Genomic DNA, 13,547 nt, shown 5'->3' with positions numbered 1-13,547 from the left:
AATGATGTAGGAAATAAACAGATGGCCACCCATGACAAATGCTGTCACATGTAGCAAACTGGTCATGTGGGCTGCCCACTAACATGCCACAACATTGAGGGATAGCAGGAATGTCCAGCAAGTACTGGCTGTGCTGTACCTATGTCAGCAGTTGCCTGGACTCTGCAAGTGCATGGCTTATGAGTTAGGGTAAACAGATGTGACAGTTGTTGCACAGGCAACATCAGCCAGGCCTCTCTACAGGTAGTGTATGCATAACAGAAGAAGTCCCCAACAGTCAGGCATTGCAGTGTGTACTGGTGTACCATGACCACATTGAAACCTGCAGACAGTATCATTTATGATACAGGTGCTGCACAACCAATGCCTCACCCTACCTCAGGCCCATCATCCCCATCTGTACTGTGCTGGTGCCGGTGTACATCTGTATGTTTCCCAGTCATTACCTGAGACTAGGCTGTTACACGTGGTGTTCAGTGTTTGGGACACTGCAAAATGACACACATGTGTAGGCTATAGTTGTCAAGCATTTGCAAAAAAGCTGAAGGTGGAGAGGATGTGTCATCATGACACACCAGTGCACTGCAGCAGGGATCCTAAGGATGCTACAAATGGCTGTATCTGCACACAGTCAAGTTCAGTAACTGTGGCAGATGTAAACCTGACTCCACAGCAATAGTAACAGTAGAGTGTGAACGGATGTGCACATGAGTAGACCTTGCAATCATGCAGAATTGGGGGACATGTGTAGGGCAGACTGACCATATACTGACAAATGCAGATGGCCAATGCTAGTATACCCCTGCCAGGAATAGTGACTGCTGTAATACACATAACAATTGGTGCAACAAATCATCATGATACAGGCATGCACGAATATGCAGCCACGGATGTATGCATCACAGTCAGCATCTGCACACCTAACACATTTGTTAGACACTGTGCATGTGACTGTACAGGACATATGTCACATATCAGGTTCATGTAATGTTAATGTATGCGGTGATGTGGTCCCATGGCATATCAAGGAGGATTGTATCATATCAATAAGGGTGTGTACACTCCCCATAGCCATGGTAAGGTTTGACAGTTGTCAGTGTAATAGCATCATATTGGCCATACATGCACTGGTGATGTTGAGATCTGTAAACCAGACATCAGGCATTCACAAATGACATCTGTCCACATATCATCCCAGGTATGTGTCACACAAACACATAGGGGCTGTGAGCATTAGAGCAGACATAACTGACACAATAATACACATGTAGCAATGGTTTGTACACCTGTGAGGTATGGTGCACAGTTCATGGCAGGGTGCAAAATAGGTGTACAGCAATACTGTGTACATGAATGCAGTGTTTTCCAGGGGAAGGAGCATCACCTACTAACACAGTCCATGCATCACACACATGTATACTATTGCTAGCATGGATTGACTATAGCTGCTCTGCATGCTGTTGAGTACCATATATTATGCATGTTGATAGATGGGTAATGGGAGGACTGTGTGTACTATCTTTGTGCAACCTCACCTGTAGTTGTGTGTGTGTGGAGGGGTGTAGTTTGTCTGTAAGTGCAATATGGTAGAGTGGAGAGGGTTGATGCATGTAGGATGTGTGTGTGCATGTGTGTATGTTTGTGTGGGTATTAATGTATGCACTTGTGATTGTGGGCTTGTTCACACTGCAGTTCTTCCCTTTTGAATTGTGCAGTACATGGACGTGGACCGACACATGAGACATCAGGAATACTTGTCTGATATGTAATCACAGGGTAGATGATAGTATAATAAAGCCTGTAGCATGGAACATGCATTGGGAGGGAAACTAGACACCAGGTATACACTTAATATTGCAATCAGCAGAAATGTGATTAACTACCCACATATGCAGCACTACAGATGCATTGGGGAATTACTAGACAACACCAGGGAGTGTATTCATATATTACTGTTGTCCACATGATACATTGATTGAGCAGCAGATCTGACATGTACTGAGCAATAGTTATGTATTACACTCCAGTGCATGACATTATGAAGTGAAAACAGTAGCCCCTAACATATGGGGGTCATACTCACGATGTCTGGATATACCAAGGGTGAACACTGGATGACACCAGTGAGGCCATATAAAACCTACTCCACTCAAGTCAAGGAGGTAATGGAGTAACATGTCTTGTGTTGTGATCACTCATCTAGGCATTCAGAGGAATGATATATTAATGAGTGGTATTGATGAGTGTATGTTACCAAGTGTGATGCAGGATGGGGAACTTACATGAATACAAGTGTGACTGTCTGTAAACTCAGGGAAAGGTTAGTATTATGGTGGAAATTCAGGGTGTGTGTGTGTGTGTGTGTGTGTGTGTGTGTGTGTGTGTGTGTGTGTGTGTGTGTGTATGTATGTGAGTACTGTTATGCAATGCAGTACAGGTCTTAAAGTGCGTTTATTGTTTTCCCCCACAGGTGGTGAGGTGAGTCAGGGTCCCTCCTGCATGCAATCTGATGATGGTGTCCATACAGACACCCAAGATGATGATAGAACTGTTGAGGCACAGGCGGGGTTGTCAGAGGCCAAAACTGTGCCATCATTTGACATCCCCCTGTTAGCCACCCCAACCCTGCACAAAGTTTCAGTGCCTATACATATCCCATCACCAGTAGCGATAGCAGAGGGACAGTTGGTGGTTGGTGTCAGTGCACAGGAGAGCATGGTATCTATGCCTACTGTGTCTGGTCACAGCAGGCATAGCCAGATGTCCGGCAGGGCACCACATAGTCATATGTACCGGGCAGCTCGTTGTAGGGCCGCTGGTCATCATGCCCCTGGCAGAAGTGCCACAACTGGTACCACCACCAGGCGCATGTTTCAAACTGTCATGGGGGTGCAGGCACATATGGAACTGTACACCAGATAGGGCCTGAGGCTGCAGTGGGCTGCTCTCTCGTCTGTAAGCGACAACTTCCATGAACTTACAGGTGTCCTCTGTGATTATACTGAGGTCATGGATAGATGGTTGGGTGAGATGGTGGGCCTCATTGACCATGGTTTGTCCATGCTCGAACCTCTGGTGGGAGTGGGGTGACGGCCACATGGATGTAGGCCAGCAACACCAACAGCTGGTGGTCGACGTGGACATGCTAGGACACCGAGGCACTCCTGTAGTGGCAGTACCAGCCTCAGCACTGCAGGGGGGTTGCTATCCACATCACACCACAGCAGACCACATGCACATGGCCATGGCCACTCCCAGGAGGGACCTGGTTCCAGCGGACATCTGTCATCATCGGGGAGAGTAGCACATTGAGGCCTGTACATGGACGTGCCCATGGAACCCCTGGCAGGCACAGTCTGCACGTCCATGGCCGGAGGTGATGAGCTGCACACCCTGACAGGTATTGTCTGCAGCTCTCCAAGAAACCCCTGTATAGGGCAGCCACATGGCATAACTGTGTGGATGCATACCCACACACTATACAAACACACCTAGGGCAACCCCATACCTACACGCACCACATCACCATGCCCATTTCAGCTAATTACACCCCTCATGCACACACATGGTGTCAAACATATGGCCCACCCTTGGTCTCTGGCAAACCAATAGCACACCCTGTGCATATGATGATACCTGTACCACATCCCTGTCATCCATAATATCGATGCAGGGACAGGCTAATATGGTTCTGATGCACACGGTGACTGTACTACAGTGTACCAATGTACTGCTGTGTAACATGTTGTCAGCAGTAATATTTAATGCATACATGTCAGGTAGCGTAGCTGTTCAGCCATGATACATTATAGCTGTTAGTAACACTGAGTGATTGTGGTCTCCATAATGTTATCCATTTGTGTCATAGGTGTACATGTATCAGCAGGAGGATGGTCTGCAGTCATATTCCACAAGGGGTATGGCACTGTGGTGACACCATGGCTGTGACATATCCTGGGTACAGTTGAACAAATATCACAGGTCTGTATAGCAGTTACTGCCTGTGCCACATGGACAGGTGTCTCGCTGGGACATGTATAATCAGCAACCTGATGTAGATCCATCCACATACACGCATACTCTTACATGGCAACACTGAGACTAGACCCCTACCTAGGTATGTAGTGCTACTGATGTGTGTGACTTTCATTGCACACACCACACAGCATTTAGGGTGGGATGTGTCCCAGGTTACATGTTACATGCAGAACATCCCCAGACATACAGCATGGTAGTGGGGGATGTAAGGGTTGTTTAGGGACAATACATAGTGTGACATACCATGATATACACATTAATAGACAACATAACAGGCAGGCACATATCCGAGAGACCTGGGACTATCAGTGCTAACTAACTTGTCAGTATGTCCAATGTGCTACAGGTAGCCTGCACACAGCACATGCATAACTGGGCTGGATTGTGGTATCAGCTACCTGTATGGTTAATGGTGACAGTGGTCACCATACAGTGGTACGTGTGACATGTACCAGGGGTACCATGTTGTAATGACAGTGTACACAGCACCTACACCCCACAGTGGATATTGTACACACTGGAACCCATGATGACATACCCACCATCACACATTGTGCATGACTGCAATACAACCCATTGTCCATCCCAACAGTGGTACTACAGGGATATGCATCTAATGACATGCCACAGGCATAGTAGGGTGATGCATTGTCAAGCCTCACCTCTGGGCAGCAACATCTCTATCTGTAATACTCTGTGGCAATGCGTATTGTAATAGGAGTATGTGGCCTCTGAATGCTGTACCCTACAGATATACAGACATGCACACATACGCACACTTGCCAAAACTCAATGGGTATCCGATGCCTATCAACCCATTTGTACAACACTGTTGTGCTAGTACTGCAAGGCTCATGTAGCCATTAAGGAGAGGAGTGTAACAGGTTACATGTAATGGCCAGTACAGCAGCAGCCACAACTTACTATGGCAATTTGTGAAGGCCCTCATGGTGTTCTCAACTACAGGTGTACTAACACACAGACACTGATATCCTCAGTAATGCACACGTACACACTTGTCAGTACTGGGGTGCATCACTGCAGGTGGTCATAGCTGTGTACCTAGCTATTGTCCATGGAGAGATGGGAAGTGTAGGGGATGTCTGTACAGTGATATGCCACCTGCCATGTGCCAGCAGGCAATCTATTGATGGATACCACTGTGGTGACCTTCAGGGTGAGAGTGACGTGCATCAGCCAATCCCCGGGGAGCCTCCTGAAAATGGCCACTGGGGTGATCCAGTTGACATGTATGCAGCATGTATTACAACACATGGTTAGTCGCTGTGATGGAGACCTGTACCCAAGCATGTTCTGTTGACTGTGGTAGTGTAGTGGCAGTACTCGTGGCATGTGGTGTGTACAGGGTGTTGTGTCCTATCTGTGCCAGTTATAACACAGCTGGGCAGACATGTCAGTGTCAGTCAAGCATAGGTTGCCTGTACATATCAGCTGAATACCTACCATCGGCACATCTGTACAGGGACTGACAGACATCATCTTGGGAACTAGCTATGCAGCGGGATGAGTGTCTTGACAGATAGACCTCTGACAACAATATGTATGGCATTATTACATGTTGGAAGCCCTCACTGACATGTGCTGTACAGACAGTGGTCTAAAGTTACTTTCCACATGTCAGATCATTATCCAGTAGGGGATATATACTGTGACACAGCTCACACACCAGGAACATGAACATGAGGCCTCAGAGTCCAGCTATGCCTGCAGGGGTGCTTGTTGCCAGTACAACATTTAGCAATTTACTCTTGCCTGGATAAGCACTGTCAGCAGTAATAACCGCATGATACACTACATTCCAGTATGACAGCATGTTATCTGGGTTACTACCCTTGTATGTAACACAGATAAGAGTGATGTACAGGTCTTATATACTTGAGTGTCCCAGACATGACACTCACACTCCTTGCTACTGTAATGATGGCACATAGACGTATGTTTTGTACATGGCATTACATACACTTATTACAGATGTCATTACCCTGCTATGTTATCAGATTGGTATGTGAGCACTGGTTACCAGGGCTGAGCCATGCTTCGCAAGTGTCAGCATTGCTGCAATATAACAGCCAAGCACATTTGCTCACTGGTAAGCAAAGCCTACACAGTGTAAGCACCCTTACATTTAACCATACATAAGCAACACTTAGCTTTATGAAAACCCATGCAAACAAGCTTAAAGCTGCTCAAAACTGCCTTAACCACTCTGTATCCAACAGCCCTTGTTGCCCTGCAACAAAATAAACCGCCCTTGAACCCAGCACCCTGTACACTATAGTCACAATAGTTAACCGCTATGCCATGACAGCTGTGAAGACAGTTCTTTTTCCAATATATCTGTCAGTACACATATTGAATAGTATTGAACAGTTGCTGTGACTTCCACAATTGTGTAGTATTTGTTAGTGATATTACTGTTGCAGCACATATGTTGTCATATCTAAATATACACATAGATACATACGGTGTGATACATCTGGGAAGATATACACAACCGTAATGTTTACACATGACAAGGATATGGACATATACATATACAGATGTAGACATATGTCTACATGTACATACACATATATATTCATATATATGTATTTCTACACATCTGTATAGTGCATTATATATGGTCATTTATAGATCTCTGTATGTATATATATATATATATATATATATATATATATATATATATATATGTATGCACATCCTATATGTACAGATATACCTATTTATGTTGATATATATATGTAGATACCCATAACTATATGTGCACATGTGTCTATATATCTGTATATGTGTAGACATATATTGCTGTGTATATGGATATATTTGAGTTTGTATATATATATATATAAATATATATATACATATGTATATATATATATATATATATATATATATATATATATATATATATATAGATATAGATATGTATATGTCTATATATCTATATAGATACTATATAGATATATGTATATATATATATATATATATATATATATATATATATATATATATACATACATACATACATACATATATGTTTACCATATGTCCAGAATATGGAGTGGAGTCCTACCTCATCACCAATAGTCCCAACCTCTTAGTGCAAGGGGATGTCATGTATGTATTGCAGGTATATATGTAGACTGTTGCTACTGTAACAGGGGTTGTCTTAACAGACATGTTGTGCATGGGAGGTCACATCTGCTTTTGACATGTACACCATTAGTTACTGACAGACATCCTGAGGACATTGTAGTACAATACCACTGCTAGCACAGTAATGATCCTGTGGACTACAGCAGAGATATTACCAATATATGTGGACAGTCTGGCACTCTGTGGTCAGTCCAGAGGTGTACACAGATCCCTTCGTGTGAGACATGTGGACCACACCTGACTATATGGATGTTAGTAGCCATGTACATGGGTATATCACCTAAAAACTGGACCACATATGCCCATACAGTGTATGCATTCACACATGCCAGTCCGACCTGACACATAATACCTGGTGATGTAGAGGTCACATGGCCACATACTACCCAGTAGTTAGTGATATACATCTGAACAGACCCCCCACTGCTTTGTTAGAATTACACAACAGTTATTGTGGCTTGGCTGTAGTATGTCCTGCAAATATCTGAACATAACAGCACACTTGGTAATTACACTAAGCTGCTAGGCATGTAAAAAGCACTGTGCAAACTACAGGCAGATTGCCACAACACTGGACTATATTTTGCATGGGGGAATACACATGTACCTGCAAATATAGCAGGTTCTACATGCATGTCACAGTACAGAGTAACAGACACGTGTGAGAAAGTGCATACCCACAACCAATGTGTACACAGCCACAGCCACAAATGGTATGCAAACTTAATATGACACTATATGGACTGTCTGATAAACACCATCCTCATATGTGCCATTCACACACTAACCCTACATAAACTGGGTCACGACACAGTGTGGTCCAATGTCTGTCTGTGGTATGGGACATGTGTGATTTTGGCCCAACAGACATGTGAGCCGATAGGGTACCATACACTGGAGCAGCATGTAACATCAGATAGCACAGGACCAAGAACAATGGCATCCACCACAGTCTGTGCACAGGCCAAGGTACGTATGTGCAATACACATACTATCAACAATCACCATAAGTACACAGACCCCAGTATTGTGCACATAACCACAGAATGCCCAGGTTATGTCCTCAGAAATAACCCCTACTATACATAACATGTCTGATATCTGACTGACTTGTTATCAGGTATGATGTCAATATATAATGGTGTACATAATATATGCACCTCTTAATGCATTATATATGTACAAAGGTTGAAGACTTGTGGATGGAGCCACAAACACTGGGCCAATATTCTCATATTGCTGTGATACCCTCATACATTTACTGTCTTAACAGGGTTTGTTGTGACATATCTCCTATAAGGCATATGAAGTCAGTAACTCTCATGACTGTAACCATGTACTGATTGTAATCCTCAGACTATGCTTCTGCAGTTCTAAGATAGGTCAACTGTGAGTAACACAAGAAACATAAGACTCCAACCACTGCCCAGTCTACAGATAACCCTACAGGTGGGAGTTTCCTCAAACACATAACACTGTCATGACAGGTATTAAATCATGTAGACAAGCCATATCCACACCGACCCTGTTAAACCAACATTACTCCAAATGCAGAAGAGCAACACTTAAACTCTGTAGTCATGTCTGGCACATCCCCCTCCTGCTTATTGGCCTTTCTCCACAGTGTATGTTGTTAGAGGTAAATCCCAATACCATTTGTGATGCTGTTTGCTAAACACCAACATGAGGTCCTGCACACAGTGAATGAAAGGCGCAATACCTACATGATGTTCCTAGATATTGGAGTGTGTTTCCATGCAATTGGCTATGGGAATGTTACCATGGCTGTACCACATGCAATCAGCTATAGGGGAAATACAATTCATGCAGAGGCCATCAGCTGATCATGAGCATCACTTACAAAACACAAGCTACTGCCTAAGCAAAGCAGGTGTACTTCTCCACATTCACCAGAGAGGGAGTGAGAGAGACAGACAGAGACAAAGTAAGTCAGGGAAGGAGTGGGAGGGTAAAACCTAAGCATGTTTGTGTCACACATTTACCAATATGGGGTTTCAAACCCCTGTCTGACTATGCAGCGCTATCACATGTCTATGCAGTTATTGCATGTGCCGCATAGCTTACATGTTAGGGAGCTGTCTAAAGGTATATCTGATGGTGAGTGACATCTGCAACAGTGAAATAGGAGCGATAAGGTAGGTGTAGTACACATACCTGTCCACATGAACAGGTGTCAACGTCGACACAGCCATACTCTCTCAGGGACTCACACACATTAACACAGTTGGCAGGGTCAGGATTAGACTTCCTAACTAGCTAGTCTGCCACAATACAGTAATACACAGGTATCACATGCACCACAGGGGTTATCTGGATGATATATAAGCAAAGGGTATGTGAAGGTGTCTGACATCAGATGGCATGCTTCAATAGCCCAATGGGAGTTGTAGTGAGTGTGAATGGGGTCAAAATCATTATACTCCACACATCCAGACACAGGGTGCCAGTATTGACATGCATGGGTGCATTGCTTCACAGATGTGTAGTGGTTGACTGTGCCAAAAGACTGTACAAGGCTGTGTGAAGGGTATACCTTGGCATCAGGCCACATGACAATGGTCTGCATTGTGGTTCAGGGGTGTAGTGTCTGGATTAGCCCACACAGGTGGGTATTTTATTCACCATCCAGTCATCTGGGTTACTATTGTGTGTGGCCAGTGCTGTGCAATGCTTGCCATGTATGTGTTCTGTAGTCCATGACATGGACGGTGTCTGGGATGTGCACACATCCTACATGCATGTTCTGTGATGTGGAACTGTACCTCGGGTGTCTGGACCATATTGTGTACACAAATTGTTATCATCAGATCTGCCAGTCCTGGCCTCATATGATGGGAACTGGCAATGGACACCAGGTTGACCCTGCACCTACATTGACAGCATGATACAGGTATTCCCTGGTGTCAGTAGCATCTGTCCATACAGGGCATGTGTTTAAGGAATGGCATGTCCTTTGTGGGTCACATTTGATGGCACTACAGTTGTTGCAGGTGTCCAGTGAGGAACACAGGGAAGGTGCACTGTCTGCAATTATGTGCCTAATGTAGTGATGGGGCAGGGTGCCATGCCCTCTGTAGTCCACTGCAATCTCACCATGACTACTATCTGTGGGCAATATGCAGGGTACTATCAACAAAGCGGTTGTTGCCTAGGCGACAACCCCTACAATGAAGAACAGCAGAAAGGCCCAAGAAATGAGTGAGACCACACATAGGTGTCCGCATATCCTCACCAACATTCCCCCAGGTGTACAACAGCAAGTAAATACAAATAAAATGAACAAACCTGCATTTCTTTATTTTTTTTTTTAAATACGATTAAAGCTAACCTTTGGTGTGTGGGTGTACCCATCGCTTAGCTACAGTTAATACTGCTTAAATGGCTGAAGACGATAACATGGAAGATATATGCAAATGACGCAGCATAGCAATAGTGTAGTGGGCAGAGCATTTGTATTACCAGCAGGCATTCCCAGTTTGAGTCCCACTGCAGCACATTCCATTTTCCATGGCAAAGCATGTTATGACCAATATTTTTGTTGCATAACCCACTAAATAACATATATTTGTGAACTGGAGTACTGCAGTAAATGCACATGTGAGGTGTCAGTGTCATTATGAATAAAACACTAGTAAGCAGGTTTAAGCACCAATAAGCAGTAGTAAGCATATTTAAGCACTAGTAAGTGAGTTTAAGCCCATTTGCTTGGAGGTAAGCAATGCGCACACAGGTTAAGCAATTTTGAAGCGAACTCTCTGTAAGCATATGTAACCGGAGGTTAGCATTGCTTACCCTCAAGCAAACCCACACAAACCCGCTTACAAATCCTCAAAAGTGCCTTAATAACTCTGTATCCAATGGCCCTTGTTCTGCCCATCAACAAAAAAAAAAAAACAGCCTTGTAGGTCTTGAACCCTAAACACTAGAGTCACAGTAGTTAACCACCAAGCTGTCACATAGGTTCATAGGTTCATAGGTAGGTACTAGGCTATCTACCCGAGGGCATTTATAAGCCTAGCCAGAGTGTGTTGGCTTTTGCCGCCCCATTGATTAATTAACTGATCCTCTGTCAAGCAAAGCCAATGGAGTGATCCCAAGGGAGTATTTTCTGTTACCCATCCACTTGTCAAGGTTTCTCTTGAAGAGTGTTAGTGAGGGGCTCTGCCTGATGTAGTTTGGAATTTTGTTCCAAAGCATGGGGAGTCTCTGTGACAGGACTCTATCCCTCCAGCATGTTCTATTTATTGTTGTGGTGAGGTTTAGCTCACTAGAGCGCGTGGCTCGCAGTGACTTGAATTTCTTTAGGTGGAGCATGTCCATCAATTATGAGTTGGACATAGCTTTGTAAGTCAGGCAGAGATCACCTGTGAGTAAGCGATATGCCACTGAGTACAGCTGGAGTTTTTTCAGTCGGGCTGCATAAGACTTATGTTTGAGGCCAGTAATCCTCTTGGTGAGGTACTTTTGTGGTCTTTCCAGCTGTTGGAAGTGTCTTGTGAGGTACATCCCAAATGGGGCATTGTACTCTATGATGGTTCTAATGAGTGATGAATAGAGGGGCACTGTAACCTCTTTATTTCTAAATGTGAACCCTTTAGTAATTGGATGGGCCACATAAAAGGATTTCCTAACTACTTTGGCAATATGATTGTCAAAGGAGAGATTACTATCTACCTGTATACTCAGATCTCTTATTACCTCTTCTGTATTAAGGGGGCTGTCACCTATGTGGTAATTCGTGGGTGTTTTGTTTTTCCCAAACGGGATGACTATGCATTTTTTTGCATTTAGCTTGAGGCCATGACTTTGACACCAGATGTCCGTCTCTGTAAGGCCCTTTTGAAGGATGTCCTTGTCAGCTGGAGAGTTAATTATGGCTCCCAGTTTGCAGTCATTGGTGAACTTGGTTAGCCACAGTCCTCCTGTATTTGCCTGTACTTCTGAGAAGTATATGCCTAACAGTAGGGGTCCCTGGACTGAGCCTTGTGGGACACCACTTGTGACTGGTTTAGAGTCGGACCTGGAGCCCGCTATTCTTGCCGTGTGAGTTCTGTCTTGCTAGTTGGCAATCCATCTTGTGATGTAGGGGTTTATGTTTAGGCTGGTGAGTTTTTCTGTAATACCCGAGTGGGGAATGGTGTCAAATGCCTTGGAGAGGTCAAGGTAGGCTGTGTGAACCACCTTTCCCTCGTGTATGGCCTTCTTGACTGTCTTGAAGAAGTCAACCAGGTTTAGTAGGCATGATCTGCTCTTAACAAAGCCGAACTGGGTCGGGTCAAGTGTTTGGAGGTTCCCAATGTCTTTGTTAATGAGTTCCATGATGATGCACTCCATAGCCTTGCAGACCAGGCTAGTCAGGCTTATGGGACGATAGTTACCATGGTCAGTTGTGGCCCCTCCTTTGTGGAGAGGAATAATTGTTGCTGTGCGCCATTCTATGGGCATATAGCCTGTGGAGAGGCTGAGGTTAAAGAGCGTATTTAGGTGGGGGGTTAGTTCGTTCTGTAGTTTGTGCAAGACACAGCCTAGGACACCATCTGGTCCCATTGATGCTGTGTTTTTGGCTTTTGAAAGGGCTGTTTTCACCTGTGCATCAGTGATTTTTGGGACACTACACTTTTCCGGTATTGTTGTGGGTCATTTTGGAGGTGAGAGGGGGGTAAAGTTTGCACTGAATCTATCTGCCAGGATGTTGGCAATATCAGTAGGTTTAGTATATTTTATGCTATTTTGGCCCTAGTTCAGTGCATATCTGTGAGTTGCCACTTAGATTCTTATCATAGGTAAAGAAGGCTTTGTGGTTATCTTTTGAATCATTGGCTATTTTTCTTTTGAAGTTAGCCTTGTTTGATTTCATGAGGGACCTTAGTTTCTTACTGATACTAATCAGGGATGTCCTTCCTTCTTGGGATTTGCTTTTTCTCTGAACTAGTTTCCTCCTTCTATTGTATAGCCTGTTTATGGCAGGGGTCCACCAAACGGGTTTCCTTCTCTTAGAGGAGTGAGTCTTGGTTTTAGGGATGGCACAAACCATGCATCCTTGTAGGTGATCATAGAGTGCATTTGTAAAGGTTTCTGCATCTTGGGCAGCATTATCCTTTAGCATGGGGGCTGTGAAACTTACCACCTATGTCTTAAGTAAGGTGAAGTTTGCTTTAGAAAAGTTTTTGACTGTGGTTTCTTTAGTTGGGGGTGGTGGTGGGGTGTGGATATCCAGAGTGATTAGTTTATGGTCTGATCTAACCAGTGACAGGTTGACCTCCGGTGTGGAACACCTGTTGCCCATGTTGGTGATGACCAGGTCCAATATG

The sequence above is a fragment of the Protopterus annectens genome, chromosome 2.part1 (assembly GCF_019279795.1).
Source record: "Protopterus annectens isolate FY-2018-M chromosome 2.part1, PAN1.0, whole genome shotgun sequence".
NCBI lineage: Eukaryota > Metazoa > Chordata > Ceratodontiformes > Protopteridae > Protopterus > Protopterus annectens.
This window is presented reverse-complemented; position numbering follows the sequence as displayed.